This window comes from Tachysurus vachellii, chromosome 10, assembly GCF_030014155.1.
Source record: "Tachysurus vachellii isolate PV-2020 chromosome 10, HZAU_Pvac_v1, whole genome shotgun sequence".
NCBI classification, from domain to species: domain Eukaryota; kingdom Metazoa; phylum Chordata; class Actinopteri; order Siluriformes; family Bagridae; genus Tachysurus; species Tachysurus vachellii.
Window position 1 is genome coordinate 25,802,080 of NC_083469.1, and position 21,265 is coordinate 25,823,344.

Here is a 21,265-nt window from a genome sequence, read left to right on the forward strand (position 1 = left end):
GCATGAAGCCAAAGTGCATGCAGCTGGAGGGCTTTGTCTCTCCGTCCCTCCTCCACGACTCCATCTGAAAGGTCCTCGCAGTCAAGTGAAAAGGAGGCGAAGAAAAAAAAATTCTTCAAGTCACATAATAGCATGCTAATGTGATTGTCAGGAAATAAAACTTGAGTATCGGAAATTGCGCCAAAAGCTCCACCATAAATCGGCCTCCCAAAAAAAGGAAAGATGCTCCTCGTTTTATGAATAGCTATAAAAAAACCTCGATAATTTGCAATAAAAGGGGATAGCGAGTATGTAAAGCGCATAAGGGTCGACACGACGTGAGCGGTGTCAGGTTTTATTTTGGATTTACACAGTGATACGGATATCACAGAGAGAAATCAGCCCTATTCACACACACGTCACTTCACACATCACTGTTCTGGAGCGAGGGAAGAAAATAAAAGTGCTTGTTTCATTAAGTAAACAAGGTGCATTTCGTTCTCAAAACGTTGAGCCATGATCTTTATTTTAATCGATCTTAATAAAGTGGTGAATACGTGTTCAAGCATTGGATTTTTAATCATAATAGTGAACATATTATTAATAATAATAATAATAATAATAATAATAATAATAATAATAATAATAACAATAATGATAATAATAATAATAATAATAATAATAATAATAATAATAATAATAATAATAATAATAATAATACCAGATACATCAGACAAAATATGTGCTAGTAAATTTTGAGATATTGAATATTTACAATGTAAATTTAAATAAACTTATGGAAATATGCTAAATTTAATGTAGGATTGTTCTAACAGTGACATACAGTGATTAATAGTGAGTAATAGTGAATTGAATAATGTTATAGAATAATATAGAACAATGGTGTTATATATTATAGTGTATTAATTGTTATATGAATGGTGTAGTAGTGCAGCATGTTGTAAGTATAGTATAATAGTGAAGTATGTTATAAATATCAATTAATAGTGAGGCATGCATTAGTGTACAGTAATATTGCTCAATGTAATTGTAAAGTGTGGTACAGAATAGTGTAATAGTGAACTGTACTGTAAGTGCAATGTAATAAAGGCATTTATTAACAGTACACTGTAATAGTGAAGTGTATTGTAATTTAGAGTGTGTTAAAGTATAGTAAAGTAATAGTGACATATAGTGTAAATATAATGTAATAATAAATTACACTGTAAGTATTGTGTGATAGTAAATTATAGTGTACATATAGAGTAATAGTAATGTATAGTGAATTATAGTGTAAGAGCATAGTGTAAGTATAGTGTAATAGTAAATTATAATGTAAAAGTAAAGTATAGTATAAGAGCAAATTATAGTGTAAAGGTAAATTGAAGTGTAATGGTAAAGTATAGTGTAAGAGCAAAAGAGTACATTCTATTGCAAGTATAGTGTAAGAGCAAATTATAGTGTAAGAGTAAATTATTGTGTAAAAGTAAATTATTGTGTAGTACAGTATAGTGTAACAGTAAATTGTAGTGAAAGAGTAAATTCCAGTGTAAGTATAGTGTAAGCATGACATATCATTAAGTACAGTGTAAAAATGAAGAATTTTGTAAATATAGATAATAATGAACTCTAATGAAAGTACAATGTAATTATGACATTTATTAAAGTACACTGTGATAGTGATAATGAAGTTTATTGTAAATATAGTGTAATAGTGAGGTTAATTGCAAGTGTAGTGAAATAGTGAATCTAAAAAGATGATATTCAGTCTGCAAAATATCTTATTAATACACCTTGATTTAAAGCATATTGTAACAGTGAGGTATAGTGAAGTATAGTGTCATGTATATTAGTCTAGCGTAATAGTGAAGTATAGTGTAACACTGATGTATATTATTCTAGATTAATAGTGAAGTATTGTGTGACACTTATGTATATTATTTTAGAGTAATAGTGCAGTATAGTGTAACAGTCATATATATTAGTCTAGAGTAATAGTGAAGTATTGTGTGACACTTATGTATATTATTTTAGAGTAATAGTGCAGTATAGTGTAACAGTCATATATATTAGTCTAGAGTAATAGTGAAGTACATTGTAACACTGATGTACATTATTCTAGAGTAATAGTGAAGTATAGTGTAACCTTGACATATATTAGTCTAGAGGAACAGTGAAGTATAGTGTGACATTGATGTATATTAGTCTAGAGTAATAGTGAAGTATATTGTAACACTGATTTCTATTATTTTAGAGTAATAGTGAAGTATAGTGTAACATTGATGTATATTAGTCTAGAGTAATAGTGAAGTATAGTGTAACCTTAATGTATATTAGTCTAGAGTAATAGTGAAGTATAGTGTAACCTTAATGTATATTAGTCTAGAGTAATAGTGAAGTATAGTGTAACATTGATCTATATTAGTCTAGAGTAATAGTGAAGTATAGTGTAACATTAATGTATATTATTCTACAGTAATAGTTAAGTATATTGTAACACTGATGTATATTAGTCTAGAGTCATAGTGAAATATAGTATAACAGTCATATATTAGTCTAGAGTAAAAGTGAAGTATAGTGTAACACTGATGTACATTATTCTAGAGTAATAGTGAAGTATAGTGTAACCATGACGTATATTAGTCTAGAGTAATAGTGAAGCATAGTGTAACATTAATGTATATTAGTCTAGAGTAATAGTGAAGTATAGTGTAATATTAATGTATATTAGTCTAGAGTAATAGTGAAGTATAGTGTAACATTGATCTATATTAGTCTAGAGTAATAGTGAAGTATAGTGTAACATTGATCTATATTAGTCTAGAGTAATAGTGAAGTATAGTGTAACATTAATGTATATTATTCTACAGTAATAGTTAAGTATATTGTAACACTGATGTATATTAGTCTAGAGTCATAGTGAAATATAGTATAACAGTCATATATTAGTCTAGAGTAATAGTGAAGTATAGTGTAACACTGATGTATATTATTCTAGAGTAATAGTGAAATATAGTCTAACAGTCATATATTAGTCTAGAGTAATAGTGTACAGACTAATATACATCAGTGCTTATTAGTCTAGAGTAATAGTGGAGTAACACTGATGTATATTATTCTAGAGTAATAGTGAAGTATACTGTTACACATGTATATTATTTTAGAGTAATAGTAAAGTATAGTGTAACAGTCATATATTTTATTCTAGAGTAACAGTGAAATATAGTGTAACACTGATGTATATTAGTCTAGAGTCATAGTGACAATCTCTCATTAAGGCACCTTGAGTTTAAAAGTAATACAATTAGTTGATGCATATTTAAATTTTATTTATACAAATTTTTTAATAAATAATACATTTGTAATGTTCTAACTAGATTTTAATTGTTCAAATAAAGAAATAAACACATTTTTTTTCATTATTTACCTTTATTCTGAATTCAGATTATTCCATCATGCTATTTCAGGGCATGTAAACACGTTTTTTGTCAACACTGGATGTTTTTTTTGCATTCATTATAAAATGTGAATGACAGAGTGTTATCAGGTGAAGACGGTGTAATCACCGAGACTCTCCCTGTGGTGAATCCGTGTCACTGTACATCACAAAAACCTCCAGAATGCTTCTGCGGCCTCCGACTTAGCATGCGTTTCACAAGTACTAATGTATGGTTGTAACATGACTGTACAGGCCATTACCGTTAAATTATGCAGCGGGAAATTCTCTCTTTATTAAAGTCATATTTCGTGGTGGCAGATGGTTCCGCGCCGGGCCAGAGCGGGGAGTGTAATTAAACGCGACACCTTTGCCTGCTCCAGTTTCCTGCGCAGGTCAATGTGACGGTGGTGTGTTAGCTCAGGTGCCGTCATCTCTGTCACCGACGGCTAACATTCCTCCCTCTGTGTGTGTGTGTGTGTGTGTGTGTGTGTGTTATTTTTAAATAAATATATTAGCCAAATTCATGTTGTAGAAACTAACCCTGTTATTTATATAAAGCATATTAGTGATAAAATGATTAGTGTGAGGAGGTACAAATCGTTTAAATCCCTAAATATATAACACCATTTCTCCCTTTGAATACAGTGTAGAAATTTCTGATTATTTTACACATTTCTTTGATACCCCGTGTACGCGAGATGACTTCAGAGGGCATTTTATAATTGAAATACACCTACTATGACAATAAATGGGCTATATTTATGCGGCTTTTAAAATAATTGCTTCTAATTAAAGAATGTCAAGCAGCTCCCGAGATGAAATTTCCCACCGGAGAGATGCACTTCAGAGGACGGAACTCTTTTAATAATCTGTTTTGATCTGTTAATGCTGTATTATCTACCTAAATGAAAAACAGTTGTTATATTTTTGAGTTGATTAAGCAAAAGCGTTTGAACGAGCCTGTGCGATTTTTAAGTGCAGCAATAAAACCATATTACAGCACGTTATTGTGATAGTATGCACTGAATGCACACGTTTATTGCTCTTTTTATTCAGATCGTTTGACTTCGAGACCCTGGAGCTAAAAATGTAAGGCTAATATTCAATTGTTGGAGCTTTTGCTAAATTAGGATAACAATGTAAAATGGTTATTGCATCAGGTTTTTTTTTTTCCCCTTTTCAATTTCTCCTGTGCTCTATTTTAAATTAGTTACTGAGTTGACCTGCTTGACTCTGACCTTGACAGAGATAAAATGACAGCTGAATGTTTCCTTTAGCTTCTATTATTTATATCTTCTATGCAATACTGTCTAATTACACACACACACACACACACACACACACACCAGTAGCTTATTTTCTGTTTGCACAAAGCATGAATGTGAGACACACACCTCCTAAATACAGCGAGCAGCAAACAGAGATGAGGAGAAAATGGAAATGCGAGTATAACGCTTGCTCAGGCAGATGATATGACACCTGATTGGCCCAGATATCATCGGATAAAATATTCATATAGTGACATAAAAAAGGAAGAATTTGGTTTCACTATAATGAGGTTGGAGTATTTTATCCTGCCATCACTGCCCCACTGACACACTTAACGAAAACCTCGGTGCCACATCCCACCCAAAGTGGGTGGGTGGGTGGGAGTTAGTGTGCATGGGTGTGTAAGTAAAACACACTGCAAGGATTCAGTATAACTGCAGAATTTTACACACACTACAATGGTACTTCGAGCTACGTCTGATATACAGTACACCATTCTTACAAATTTAGTCAAGCTATTTATTTCCAATAACAAAAAGATCCTGAAGTGTTTTATTATTATTATCTCTATAATATCAATAAACTCATATTTTCCATTGTTAAATAACCCATTTTGTAGGTTTTGTGTGGTGTTTGTACTATTTCAGAAGTCTAAGTGTTTTGGTTGTTACTGTACAAATGCTAGCAAATGAAAACGTGCAAACTGATTTAAAATGATTAAACGTCTGAACTGTTTCTGGCCAATCAGAATCAAGGATTTACCCGTGCTGCGTATATAATGTAATAAACTTAGGTTTACAGTCTAACTGATCACTGTAGCTGTATAAACAGGCCATCATAAACAACAAAAAATTTTAGTTTCCTAGCTAAGTGCAAATTTGTGCTACATTAGCATACAAGTATTTTTAGCATTCCCCGTCTTACTGTACGTGTGTTCATAAAGGAATAAAGCAAAGGGACAGCTACCAACTGTATGTTTGGCATGTTTGGCATGTATGGCTATCCTCTTGTTTGCCAGCACTTACAAGACAAGGCCGCTTGGCGCGCTCCGTGTACATGTGACTCTGCCCAGGAAGTCAGGAATACAGTGCGTTCTTTTGGAAAGGTGTGCTGACTGAAATAACTGTGGGCATTTCTGCCACACCTCAGCTGGCACGGTTTAGTGCTGCTACTTCTACAGACGAAAACAAGAAAGAAATTCTCGGAGGCTCTTCTAGATCTGTCTTACACACACACACACACACACACACACACACTCTAACAGGCATCTCAGGAAGCCAACGATCCAGCGCCAGTGCCAGGGATCGGTGCGGATGCCAGACTGCCCCCTGCTGTAATAATCTGGAAGAATTACACCGAGAAGAGGGGGAAAGAACGAGCGAGTGAGGAGAAGACCAAAGAGGAGGAGGGTGGAGGGAGGAAGATATTTTAAAGGGATATAAAACTCTGCCTGGCAAGCGCATAAAGCTCAACATGAGTGTGTGGCTCTCTCTGGATTCTGCATCACAATGAATGACATCACGCACACACTAAAAAGACCTGGCGATGGCTGAATTAGACTCTTTTGTGAGGACAGACCTTGGCACATTTCACCTTAATGAGTGGCTTCCAGCTCTGCGTCACTCAATAGTCCCAACCAACCACCCCACCCCCCATCCCCCCTTCAATTTTCCTCCTTTTTTTTTTTCTTAATGGATTATGCTTTTCTGATTTGCTTGAATCTGCTGGCTCTTGCCCCAAGCTCTCCATGTTACCAGCTTGGCCTTGGTCAGCCTCAAAAAAGCGTTTGAGACCAAAATGTGCTCCAAATGTACCACAGGGGGGAAAAGGAGAATGCGGGGGGGAAAAAAACAGAGTAAAATAAAAACCACAATGGCTTTGCTGCTTTGTTGTATCGGAGTAATTAAATTCATTTTTTTCCTCTCCACTATTTTTTTCTGTAAAACCAACAGTCGTAAAATTTGGCCACATAATGTGTGCCTGGTGGACACAACTGCAGCCAAAATGCACCCAGAGGAAGCTTTGCAGCCGACATCCAAACCGACTTGTAACAGAATGTTTCAGCATGAGCGCATGGCCTTGCTAACAGGGATACACGCGACATGCTACGCATATAGATTCAAAAGCGTGTCGTCGTACTTCATTTGAGAGCCGTTATATGATCTGTCTTTGGGTTTGTCCACTCGGGACTTGATGCTTAACGAAAATGATGCATCTTATAATAATTTGCCGGAATATTTTGACATGAATTGCTATTTAATTGCAAGCAGGACGGCATGAAGGACATGATGGTTTGAAATGCAATGCTTGATTCTGATTCTCCAGCGTAATACCAGGTGAGAGCCTGAAACCCGGCTCTTTTATTCCAGCACTGAGTGTTTGGTCCGACACAAATCTTGGCACAGGAGCTTTATTTATAAGGGCCATTAGAGGCTGCTGTGTGCGAGAGCAAGTGTGAGAGCATGGCAGGGGCAGGTGCAGCAAAAACACACTCCCGCCCAGGCCATTTCCACCTGACACTGATTTCTTCATCTGACAGTAATTTCAGCCCTCCCAGTTAATGAACAATGGAATAAATGGGCTTAAATTTGGGAGGCAGAAGTCAGTTTAACATAACCACTGCCATCAACGCTGACATTAATTGCTCCCTAATTCTGGCAGTCGTGCCTCTGAGAGGCCAAGAGGAGAGAATAAGTGTGTGAGGAGAGAATGGATATGAGACCATGACACACTGGGAGAGTGACAGCAAGGGCCAGGAACTTGCAGAGAGAAGAGGAGGTCTATCTGCAATGGCAGCTATGTAAAAGTGGGCAGAATTAGCATTGACCTCTCCACTGGCAAGGTGCCAGGATTGAATAAAAAGTTCTTTTTTTTTGTATAAGCACAATTTAGCAACCCACCAACATGAGGGGAGATCTCATCGGGTATTAGCAGTGACATTAAGTGATGTTAAGTGGTTATAGCAGGCCTCAAAGGTAGCAGGACAGACTTTGAGAGCTAGAATTATAGCTGATAGCATCACTGCCATTTTTCACAAGAATAGTTTATTTAACCTCTTGAGACCCGAATGTCCTCATATGAGGACATAACATTTTCTCACACTTCATTGTCTATATATATTTATTGTACCATCCTTATATGAGGACTGTTAGGTATAATTCTTTTGCCAAACTGCTTCCGTGAAAACACTGATTAAATTTATAGTTATCAGCTATGAATTAAGAGAAACAGTCAGTAGAAATTGTAATGTACACAACAGTAGCATACGGGTCTCAAGAGGTTAGAAGAAGTTAAGAGAAGTTAACAAGCTACTCTAAACAAATACAGCTGCTTCAATCAGCGTTTCCCTGCAAAGCCATGTACAGTACGTGACGTAATGGTCGTAGCCTAATGGTTAGAGAGTCTGACTCCTAACCCTAAGGTTGTGGGTTCAAGTCTCTGGCCGGCCACAACTGAGGTGCCCTTGAGCAAGGCACCGAACCCCCCCAACTGCTCCCCGGGCGCCGCAGCATAAAATGGCTGCCAACTGCTCCGGGTGTGTGTTCACATTGTGTATGTGTGTTCACTGCTGTGTGTGCACTTTGGATTGATTAAACGCAGAGAACAAATTCTGAGTCACCATACTTAGCCGTATGTAACGTCGTCTAAGATAAAATGCATAAATGCTCATGTAAAATGAGTTTTTCAAAATGACAGGCAAGGAGAGACACTTTTTTTTTGAGTAAAAGAATTCCGAACTTACTAAAAAGATGCAAGTAAAAGTATTCTGTTACAGGGCTTCGTGCTTCATGTTACTTAGAGTATTTAAGACTTCCCAGAGAGACAAACCAAAGAAAAGGTCTGAATTTAACCTTTAAAAAAGCCTGAATGTCCACCGCATAATCAACATAGTTGTTCAAAACCACTTCTTTGCTTGAGTTTGTGTCTCAGTAATCAAACAATTGTGTTCATTAGCTTAGCAATGGATATGTAACCAAAAGGGTTGGAGGCCCAAATCATCCATGCATAAAGACGTCAACCTTCTGCCTAATTAATAAGGTGGTCATGTCCAGCAGAAAGGGCAGCCATATGTCATTACACATGGCCCACTTTAAGCCACTTCTCTCCTTCCTCCACGCTCATTCCTTGGGTACATCTCTGTCAAGTCCTAGCCATTTGCAGCTCCTTTATGAAGTCATTAAATGTGGCCTCTACTCTGGCTGGATCTCCAGAGATGGTCCTCGAATGAAGCCAGGAACTCTGACAAGAGGAAGATTCGTCCCTATCCAGAGCCTTGGATAAAACTGCTGCCCTTTAATGGCTGCTCAGAGGGCATGCTTGAGTCAAGGGCAATTTTGCAGATGAGACAGTGTTATGAATACTTTAACATAAAGTACAGTATATTTTAGTCTTTCAATCCCCCTCCCCATGCATTCTGCGTTCCGTGTGGCAGGGCAATTATGCATAATTACACCAAGGGGTTGGTGCACAAGGGCTGGGAAATACTGAGATGCTGAGCATGCCTCCTTACATCCACACCATTTTAAGCCCTTAGATCAGAGCAGTGGTCCGCAGGTAGGATGTAGCATTCATTGTCATGACAGCAGGGTTGGAGAAGTTCAAGGTGCTCACAGAGCGAAGGGGTCACGTTGGCCCAGAAGCCTCCAATCTGGTGATCCGGTGGTTCTTTGACCCGATCATCTGGTTCTGGCTGTCCAAGTGCGTTCACGCTCTGTTTCCTGATACGCCAAGACAAAGGGGCCAAGATACGTATCTGACTGCTGGTGCGTGCCGAGCAAACACAAGCAATTCCCAGCCCCCTGAGCTCTGACAACTTCCGCCCATGATCCATGCGAAGGTGCCCTGTCAACATTCACAAACATGCCTACTGCAAAAACAAGATAGTCCATACTCTAAATCCTGCTCTGCTTTAAAATGAAAATGCAGTCAAATCTCCTTATTCTCCTCTTCACACACTCTGAAGTGCACCTCAGTCTTCCCTCAACCCAGTGGATGAAAAGCATGTTGTTTGTGTCTGCACATTTCATATGCAGATTGTGTAGTGCAGCAGGGCCATATTAAAGGGCTAAGCATTTGCTTTTTTGCATAGTTTTTAGGACCCTAGCCTCGAGCCAAGCCTGGCGCTTGGTGCCCAGGCAGGACAAACAGTACAGCTTCAAGGTGGCACAGTGCAGCCTGAATCAGCGCTCACCTCACGCCCCACCAGTCCCGAGGGCATGTACGCCAAGTCCGCCTTTATTATTTCCACCACTGCCACAGGAGCAAAAAAAGAAAGAAAGAAAGGAAAAAAGGCACCGATGCCGATGCAGGGATTTGAATAATTCTGCATCATAGGCACACAACAACAGAGGCAGGGAGGAGGGGGTGAAAAAAACTATGGGAGCTCAAATTTCGCAAGGCATCTCTTCTTTGCTATGCTGAGGCTTACCATGAAAGCGGCAGGCCACGTTTCAGGTGCAGCGGAGAAAAGCTGATAAAAGCAGGCGTGGGATTACACTCCATGACCAAAGACATTCATCTCTCCCATTTTCTTCATTTCTTCTTTTTTTTTATTTTTTTCCAAATGGCATCCTTTAGCTTTCTTCTGTCAGCTCATCAGGGCAGAGCCACTCAAGCAGAATGCCTCGCCTTTGCTTGTATAATTAGCTGGACAACTCTTTCACCTTGCTGCACAGATAGCAGAGAGTATGTCTCCTGTCCCCTGAGGCATGTTAACCCTCCCTCCTCCCCCTCCACCCCATCTCTTCCTTCCTCTGTTGCAACACAAAGAGCACAAACCTCGTCCAGATCTCGATACACTCAAACACTTAGACAACCCCCGCCCCCAAACACAGCCGTTCAGTAAGACATATCTCACACCTGTCTGACCAGCACATACCCCTGAAAAACAATGACACATTTTAACAACTCAATTAAGAAGTCTTAGCTTGGCAGGTAACATCGCATCGGTTCAGAGGCAGTTTATAGGAATTATGTTAATGCGGGGATGTTAATGCTGCATGGGCTGCGCTTCTCAGCAGGTGCAGTGCTGTACTGACAAACCCCCGACCCTGCTGCCAGTCACGCTGTAACGGACCCTAGTTGCCAAGCAAGTAGTTCCACTTGCTTCACAGACAAAATACCTGGGGCAAGTACAAGTTTACCGACTTCCATGCTAATGTTCTCTTACTTGTAACCAGCGACCATAGTTGTTGTAGTGTTTCCTGAACCTTTGGCAATTGCCATACCTCATTAGCACCTGCCAATTGCAGAGATTATTCTGTTCTATGGGGCAGACAGTTTTCATCCATCGCTATGGTTTAATTTATTTGTTGGTACAGTAGATGAACCTTATTGATAGTCCAAATGGGGCAAATTGGTTTTGCCAGGATTCTCATCAATAGACCAAATCCTCACCCATCAAATGACAATCTTTAATGGTGACCAACCATTTAAGGAAAGCCTTTACTTTGCTAATGATTGTTGACAATGGAGAGATTTTCACCCAAGCACATCTACTTTCTCTCACCATCTCTCCCACTCGCTTATTGGCATCTTTCCATACAGGCATTTTTAAAGGTCAGGTCATCTGGAAAGCCATTGCATTCCAGACCACACTGACATTTTTCTCCTTATATATATATATATATATATATATATATAAGTATGTGTACACTGTACATAGATAGGTAAGCAATAATGCCCAAAGGGGTGCACAGATATAGGCACTATTATAGTTATATCAGATTTGGAAATTCAACAGGACTGTGTTTTCAACTGCAATATATGATGTTCTGCTTAATGTATCTGTAATGGTATCAGTTTCTACCCACAATACATTGCCTGATTACAAAGACTAGAAAACAGAGAACCAAGCCTGAATTTCAATCGTCGTGTTTAAAATTTTAGAGGCCAATAATGGCACCTTCACTTTGTAGAGAAGCTACAACCCACCCTGTAGATAAGCCTCCATCATGTTTTTTACTCTGGTGTCCCAATCATCCGTGAAATTCTACACAGAGCACCTGAACGACTTTACGACTTCAACTCATCAATACTGGGATAAAGAGTCAGAGTGAGCGTTCATTAATTCCAGAGTAACCTACTCCTCGGGTTTGCTAATGCCAAGCTCTATTGATGTTTCTTTTCCCAGAGAGGAAGACATGTTAACCCCTCAACCCCACCCTCACCTCTCCCAACAGCCAGAGAAAAGGCCTGCGATCTTTTGTCGAGCCTGCATCAAACAAGAAACATGTATAGGGGTGTTTTAATGGGGGCATCATTGTGGTCAGGGTGAGAGCAAGGGAATGCTAGGATGGTTGTCTGGCTAGGCTCTTGTGCCCAGGGAGACTCTCCTCTCTGAGCACAGCTTGAGGCCGAGCCACCGTGTATGGGCCCTGACCTCTGAGGTCATGCTCTGGGTACAAATTCAAAAGCTTGACATCTGTTGCCTGGCTTTTTGATCGAGCATAGAAAGAAAGGCTTAGGCTGCTTGTCAGCCAAACACTGGTTCTTGGGTGAAATAATACCTCAGCAAGCCACCTAGACCACAATTTAGCCTTTTTTTTGTTTTTGTGCCTCGGCCTGTGCGCCTATAAAGACTGATTAACCGAATCGGGAAAAGTAGGACGGGTTTAGTTGTTTCGTGGATTTCATCCTCTTGTGGGAAAGAGCCAGATGAGTGGAAGCTTTTTTGTTACGCAGGATAATAGTCTTCATCCAGCTTATACAAAGTGGACCTCGATCATTAGCACTGCTCTTATCAACAGAAGCTACGTACACAGAAGGTGTTTGTACCTTTGAAAGCTAAGTTCAGCAGGCAATCTTACCTTTTATTGAATGGTAAAAAGCTGTTTTTAAGGTGTATATGAATTCATATATGATAGGCATAGACCACAGAGGGTTAATAACATGCATTTCTGATTTCAACAAAAGAGAATATGCTTTGCTTTACACATTTTCATTTCAAAACTACAAAGCCATTGACTCAGTAGATGAAAATAAGGTTCAGATCAAAAATTCTCATAAAAAGAATACGTTTTGCAACTTTTCCTCCCAAAATGAGAGGCTTAGCCAGTTTTAGGGAGTGACAGACTTACATTTTGGAATTCACAAGCCCCTGTTTTGAGATGCAGAGCCATGTAATGGTTTCCTGATGCAGTTGGCATGGTGACAAGCGAAGAAAAGCAGAGAGTTAAATCTGGTGACTGAATCTCCCCGAAACGTGCTGTAATCTTCGACCAATCTACGTATTAACACCCAACTTCTGCCTTGCTCTTTCTTTATTCCCAAGCCTCGGTCCACTCCCCCAGCCTCCGCACAAAGGGCTTTTCTAACAGGATAAAGGGTGTGAAAACATGCCCCCAGATTCACTCTGCACTATAGCTTTTATATTGCCCAACGCTTGGCATTTGTCTTTTTAATTTAAAAAAGAAAATATCATGTAGTCCCCGTCGCCTGTTGGGGATGTGGTGTGTCGGGTCCGTGATGCGGATGATGAAAATAGAGATGGGAAAGATTTAGAGAGGTAACCTGGCATGATTAAAAGACCATATTGAAATGACATTGGTGATAGGAACATGTTCCACCTCTTAGAGTCAAAGGGCCATGTTTTTAGTATCAGGTATTGAGCGATAACCTTGGCCGTCGTTTCTTTTCATAATAAATGATAATGCATACTCCGACTGACATTTAAATTAAAGGCTTAATAGTGACATTCTGCCTTTGCAGCCCTGTAGTGAATATCTTTTTTTGGCAGTTCAACTTGATTGAGCTTATGAATGTTATGGTAGTTGGGAAGATGCCGCTCTTTACCACGCTTTAGCCTTCCAAGACAGCGTGGCATTTAGGTGTGAATTAAATCCAACTTTTTTTTTTTTTATCTATATTTCTATATTTAACTATATCAGATATATGTAGAACTCCGTCCAGGGTGTATCCTGCCTTGATGCCCGATGACGCCTGAGATAGGCACAGGCTCCCCGTGACCCGAGATAGTTCGGATAAGCGGTAGAAGATGAATGAATGAATGAGATATATGTAGAGAACTGGAATAGTCTCATCATTCCCATGGTGGATCTAAAAAATTCCTGCTTCACGAACACTACAACGCTTGAACTGTCCTTCGGAGATGGAGAACCATTTTTACAAAAGATATTCCCCTAGTTGTTGGTTGAAATTTGTTGAATATGAAGGTCATAGCAAATCATTTTCATCTAACTACTCCATGAATCCTTATGCTCTGTACATTGGGGTGGAATCAACCCGGAGTAGGCCATACTCATCAGGCTTGAAGTATTTCATCACAGGATAAAGGTGATCAAGTCTGAATTACATTGGACTGATTTGTGGTGACCCTTCACTCTAAGGGGACAAGTTGAGGCAAATCATAAAAACAAATAAATGCTTTCCATAGCATAACAAAGCCACTCTCACTCATCTTCTACCGCTCATCCAAACTTCTCGGGTCACGAGGAGCCTGTGCCTATCTCAGGCGTCATCGGGCATCAAGGCAGGATACACCCTGGACGGAGTGCCAACCCATCACAGGGCACACACACACACACACACACACTCTCGTTCACTCACGCAATCAAACACTACGGACAATTTTTCCAGAGATGCCAATCAACCTACCATGCATGTCTTTGGACCGGGGGAGGAAACCGGAGTACCCGGAGGAAACCCCCGAGGCACGGGGAGAACATGCAAACTCCACACACACAAGGCGGAGGCGGGAATCGAACCCCCAACCCTGGAGGTGTGAGGCGAACGTGCTAACCACTAAGCCACCGTGCCCCCCCATAACAAAGCCAATGTTTTTTAATTTGTTTTTGCACACACTTGTACCGAACATACTCCAGTATATATAGCTAAAGGAATTCAAAGAACGTGCCTAAAAAGTTCAGCTCTTAAACCTATGGAAACATGGGCCAGTTCTTAAAAATAGTCACAGTCCCAGTCAGTGCCACAAACTCTCAATTGCTCACTTTAAAATCATTTTACTCTAAAAGTATCTGCGAAATATAGAAATACAACTGACATTCCTACAAGACGCTTCCAGAACAATTCACCCGGAAATGAAGTTGTCGATTTCCTAGAAAGCCGAGCAGCGGGTCACGCCGAAGGCATTCCTCAACACGACTCTGACACTTTGGGTCAGGAGTACAGGCAAAGCTCGGATCTCAAAACACAACCTCCAGTTCAACCCCGGAGCTGTAGAACAGCAGGGAGCATCACAGGTAAACAGTAGTCCATATCTGAATAATATATTTATACATTCAGGTTGGAGGGAAAAACAGCTCTCCGGCACTCCTCAGTCTGTCCTGTGCTGCAGCTCTTTTCAGTCAGTGACAGCTCACCGGGAGCCGGCGGAGTGTAAGGTGAGCAGCTTATCACCGCAGTCTGCCCATGTCTGCTTCACATCCACACACACACACAGAGAGAGCATCCTGCAAGAGACTGAAACAAAGTTGAGAAGGTTGCTGCACTCGAGTAATAAAATATCCCGTATTTTAAACATCACCGTTGTTAAATCCATTACTTTAAACAATGGATGGAAAGAGTCAGGACTGAGTCAGTGACCTGGTAAAAAAAAAGTCTGACCATTAGTCTGAGCAGCAATCGATATTTAAAGTCTATAAGACATATTTTTATGACCGAAGCATGATTGATAATTTTCCAAATTTCTCTTGGCACCAGAACTAATTTACACCAACAGAATCGAAGCAGCCTTGTTTTCCCCAACATATACATTACAGCACAGTGAAATTAATTCTTTGTATATCCCAGCTTTGAAAGTTGGGGTCGGCCTTGATACAGTGCCCCTGGAACAGAGAGGGTTAAGGGCCTTGAGCAAGGGCCCAACTGTAGAAGCTTGGTATTGCAGGTTCTAGAATCCTGATCCTCCAAATAAACAACCCAGAGCCTTAACCGCTTGAGCCACCACACGTCTCCAAGTATAACTCTCTCACTCACTCACTCATTTTCTACCGCTTATCCGAACTACCTCGGGTCACGGGGATCCTGTGCCTATCTCAGGCGTCATCGGGCATCAAGGCAGGATACACCCTGGACGGAGTGCCAACCCATCGCAGGGCACACACACACACACTCATTCACTCACACAATCACACACTACAGACAATTTTCCAGAGATGCCAATCAACCTACCATGCATGTCTTTGGACCGGGGGAGGAAACCGGAGTACCCGGAGGAAACCCCCGAGGCACGGGGAGAACATACAAACTCCACACACACAAGGCGGAGGTGGGAATCGAACCCCCAACCCTGGAGGTGTGAGGCGAACGTGCTAACCACTAAGCCACCATGCCTCCCTCCAAGTATAACTTTTATTTCTAAATCATTTTCAAAATTCTACACATTTCCTCCATGTTATTATTATGAGCTATTTGCATAGATTTATAATCCCAATTAAGTTTATTTCTCTTCCAGGTTATAAGATTACAAAAACGAGAGCAGTCCAAATTGGGGTTGCTGGGGAATACTTATGCGAGACATATGAGAACAAGGTCGAGACAAAACCAGTCAATCTCCAGAACACTCGAGGTCACTCTTTTGCCAGTCATCTATGTAAATATAGCGTTTTTCTACAGTATTTTCTTCTTCTTCTTTGAGAAAAGGGCACTTCTCACATCTTTGGCATCAATTTGAATGTCACCGGTTTCTCAGGATTGACAAAATAATATGCACTCATCTTTTCGCTGAGACAAAAAAAAAAACAGGGGACGTTGCACGTCGGGCACGTTTTTTTCCTCCTTTTTTTTTTTTTTTGTTTTTTTTTTCTTCCTTTTAATCAGTGGAGGACGAGTGACATGTCCAATCATAACAAAACATCAGCTGTTAAATGGGCCTTTGCAATCACTGTCAAAGCCAACCATTAGGAAGCCCGGCATCCGCGGACATCAATCAGCTTTTATAAAGTTATTTATTCATCATTTAATTATATAACTCAGCGTTTTATCTATTTATTTATCCTAATCAGTCGAGTTCTGCACTTTGTGTATGTCCTTGTCCAATCAAACAATGCCAACACAAGAAACTGCTTGTTTGCACATCTTTATGTTTATGAAGATTCTTTTTTTCTAGTCTATAACGGTGTTATTTGTGTTTCTGCTTTACATTTGCGATTTTGTGCGGTTAAATCAAGACCTTGCTCGTTTAATTGCATGTAAGCAAACAGATTTTCTTTCCCTCAACAAGTAAGATATCCTGGCAGATTTAACACTCAAAATATCTCCTTTCTAATTTCTTGTTGCTTTGGAAAAGCCTCTTAATCAAGACTAGTAACGCCAACATGTGAATTACAGGCAAAGAACAACTGTAGCTCGATTGAATTATTTCCTCAAATTAAGCGCATTAGCTGTGAAATTATTTGCTTTCATTTAAGATGCCGTGGAATCCGATTTTAATGTCGCGTAGCTCAAAATCAAGATTCGCTGCTGATCCGCTGTAACAGAACACGCACAAAGAAAGCAGTGGGTCACCTAAATAAACGCAAAAAGCATAAACTCTGCATGAAAATCCTTCATAAACAACCGGCTTCCCTGGAAAAATGCCAAAATTCAATCCTTTGAAGCAAAACGGAGGAAATATTTTGACTATTTCTTTCTAACCTAGATGCTAAATGAATATAGAATAACTACAAACTGACGACTTTGGGACAAAGCAGAATGTAAATTTCAACGGAATTCATTACTAAAAACCTTAAAAAAATTTTTTTTAAATCCTTATTTTAGTGGGGGTCACGGTGGCTTAGTGGTTAGCACGTTCGCCTCACACCTCCAGGGTCGGGGTTCGATTCCCACCTCAGCCTTGTGTGTGTGTGGAGTTTGCATGTTCTCCCCGTGCCTCGGGGGTTTCCTCCGGGTACTCCGGTTTCCTCCCCCAGTCCAAAGACATGCATGGTAGGTTGATTGGCATCTCTGGAAAATTGTCCGTAGTGTGTGATTGCGTGAGTGAATGAGAGTGTGTGTGTGTCCTGCGATGGGTTGGCACTCCGTCCAGGGTGTATCCTGCCTTGATGCCCGATGACGCCTGAGATAGGCACAGGCTCCCCGTGACCCGAGGTAGTTCGGATGAGCGGTAGAAGATGAATGAATGAATGAATCTTTATTTGACAGAAATCTTAATTCGTGTGAATTTGAAACCATTGAGCAGTTCTATTGTTCTCTGGAGCACGACTGAGCTGTGATGAATCCTCTCGCTGAGCAAACTGCTCACGATGGGCTATACTGTTTCAGGAAATCAGCAAGATCTGACAAATTAGACATACAGCGGCGCAACAGTAACCTGGTTGCGACCAAAACCAGAAAAAAGACGTCGCTAGTTCACGATCCTTCCTCCGCTAAGCTGAAAAATTAGCATGCTACGTTATAAAGCATTCATTCCATTCAGTTCCCATTTCAGCTGAATTGTCATTCGGTCTGGTCACACGTTAAATCAAGAGTTGATGGACTTCCAGGGCGCTCAGGTTAGTGAGACCTCACAGCAGCTCTTGTACATTTGGTTGAATTACTAACCAGCTGTGTGGAATGAATGAACGAGCTTTCTTTCATTCCTCTTATTCCTCCTCAGCAGACAGAATAGCAATTAATCATGGCGAGGTCACTGTCCCTCATCCTCACCGAGCGTCATGTGACTCCTCGGTGCGACGCTCCGGCACAAAAGGAGCTATTAAGCAAATCATAGCCAGGCCTGTAAGCGTGAGCGTCACTTCCAGGATGTCCTCGTCTTGCTCGCTCGCTCTGACCCCTGCTCACTACGCTGCTAATTCTTTGATTAAATGCTTGTACCCGCCTTGTCGCTGAGGATAACTGGCACTTGCTACGACAAAAAAAGAAGGACGGCGCTATGACTTGGCAGAGAGACAGAAGACACATCACCTGCACAGTGATGTAATTTAACATACATGTTCAGGACATCAAAGGCATTTTAACCTTCACCCTCAGGCTTTAGTTGACATTGTGGAACAGACCACAGGAACTGACCTCTGAGGCCTCAGAGACCCCGGGGGCAAACCGAGGGCCACGTCGGAGGGGGCTGTCCCATTAAGAGCTCGAAAAACAAACAAAAAGACCATAAATTGTGTCTTGTAACCAACATCCAGCTAGGGATGAAGAGAAAACATGTTTCTTACTGGGAAGAATCATAGAAGTAGAAGCCATTGTATCCCAAAATAATCCATTTAATATTCTAAATTAAAATTTCATCAAACAAATATGACAACAGATAAAATCTCGGTAATATATTAATAAAATAACACTCGAACGTCAAGTCACGAGAGCGTCACAACCACGTCAGTAAATGTGTCAGAGAAACGTCTCACGTCAGATATAATTGGTAATTGTCTTATTTGATGCCATGACAGCTGATGAAACATGCAAATTTCTTTGTCTACTACTTTGCATATGTCTTATGGCAGATGTTGTATGTAGATAATACCTGCTTTATGAAAACTGCCATAGCGTACTTAATGCTCGATTCTGATTGGATGACGGCTTTCTATCATTTACTACTTATTCTACATATCTGTCATATACTTATTATTACTTATTTATTCAGACAAACATAGGACCACAGTTTATTCGGTTTTTTTATCTTGTTTAATTACATTTTTCATTTATATGATTGTTTACTTACATATTTACTTTACTACTATGTACTTTATTATTTATTATAATAAATACTACACAGAAACATCTTTATTTGCATTTTATTTTATTTTAAGAATTCAATTTAATACGTATTTACCTCAATAATTATTTTTAAATGTTATTTAAATACTATTATTTTTTAATATTATAATGCCATTATTATTATTATTATTATTATTATTATTATTATTATGTTTCTTTAGCTACTACTTAATTTTTTATCTCATTTATAAAAGTATATTTTATTTTTATTTGCTACTTTCGATCAACATAAAATGATCTATTTACACATCTTTATGCATTCTTTCACATTTCTAACATCAACACACAATTACACACACACACACACACACACACACAGATGCAAATCTTTTCTATATATAATGTTCATCGTACAAATGCACCGATTCCTTTATGTTTACAATGTCATTAAAAAACTTCCAGTGATTTTATATAAAGTTATAGATCCAGAAATCCACGAACACAAACTACGATCCTTCCGTCGTCGGATGTGCCTTGAAATTCCAGCAAGTTCTGTGTGATGTGTTGCATCCTGACGCACCCCTATCGGCGCTAATCATTACCCACCTAGGCCTCTTTTTTTTTTTTTTTTAATAAACCAGATAATTGGCTATCATTGTCTAGCCGTCTCTTCTTGGTGAGTGGAAATGAGAATGGCAGTGACCAGATGCCTGGCTCTCGTTCTCAAAGCTCTTTAATTAGAGTGAGCCCAGCGAACCTGAGGACCATGGCACGACAAAAGCAGGGAAAAGGGCAATTAACGGCCGAGCGGTCCCCTCTCCGTCCATCTGTCGGAGCGCAGGTGAAAGGATGATGAAGGAGCTCCATCCACACGGTCCCATATGGAGACCCTTATGGGCGAGAGACGCTCTCGCTCCTCTCCTCAATGCCGGCCCTTTAAGACTCGCCTTTTATTTAGCTTCCGCTGACATCAATATCTGCCTGGGAATGCAAAGGGGCAGCTGCACAGATTGTCTGCCTACCTTGTTATGTAGTGAATGTGTAATTCTGGTCCTCCCTCGGCATGTTTTTCTTTTCTTTTTTTTTTTACTCTGGCTCTACAGAAAAGATAAATATGAGCAGCCCTGATGGCCGGTTACATTTGTTTTTGGCTCTTGGTTTTTCTGCATTTTTGACGTCTTTATAATATTAGTTTAATCTTTTAAGCATTTTGTATTTAAAAAAAAAAAAAAAAAGGTTTCAGATTATTTGTATTTAAAAACTATTAAAAAATAAAAAATAAAAAAACTTATAAAAACTATTGATCACGTTTTAGCAGCTGTAAAAAGTGCATTTATTTAAATCACATCAAAATCAAAATAAATTCAAGCCAGAAATTCCACATCTAGTAAACTAGAACAAAATTCAAATTAAACATGAATCAGTTTCAGAATTTTTTTAGAATTTCATTTATTAATTAATACAAATATAATAATAAAGGAGTTCATTAATCGCTTTTTTAATGCTATACTTTTTTCATTTAGAAAAATTTAATTAATATTATGATTACAACTATGATTGTCCACGATATTGAATGTAATTTCATAAATACGGTAAAGCATTTCCTTTTTTTTTTTTTTTTTTATTCATTTATTTTTTTTTTAAACCCAGCAGCATGTCTGTTTTTCCTTCATCCCTTCATTTAAACTCTTCCCTGTGTGCCATCAGGATGAACTGGTGATATTCAGTTGACCCGTTCAAATGTCCACAGCATTTAGCTTTATTAAAGATGACTGCGATGCAAATTCATATTTGAAATTCACCACAAGCTTCTGTCGGTTTTTTTGAGAAGCAAAAGCAGCACCGACGTGCAACGTAGCTGCGGTTTATCTTAAACGATACCAGTCTCAGGAAATACCACGATTGAGCAGGAGGCAGGATTTCAATTCAATTCTATTCTAT

The 21,265-nt window shown here is 39.5% G+C and overlaps 1 protein-coding gene across 1 annotated transcript in view; it reads right to left on the reverse strand.

Annotated features, from left to right (window-relative positions):
- The window catches only part of LOC132851932 (dynein heavy chain-like), a 115,274-nt gene that overhangs the window by 75,658 nt on the left and 18,351 nt on the right, over positions 1–21,265 (reverse strand). The window lies entirely within an intron of this gene.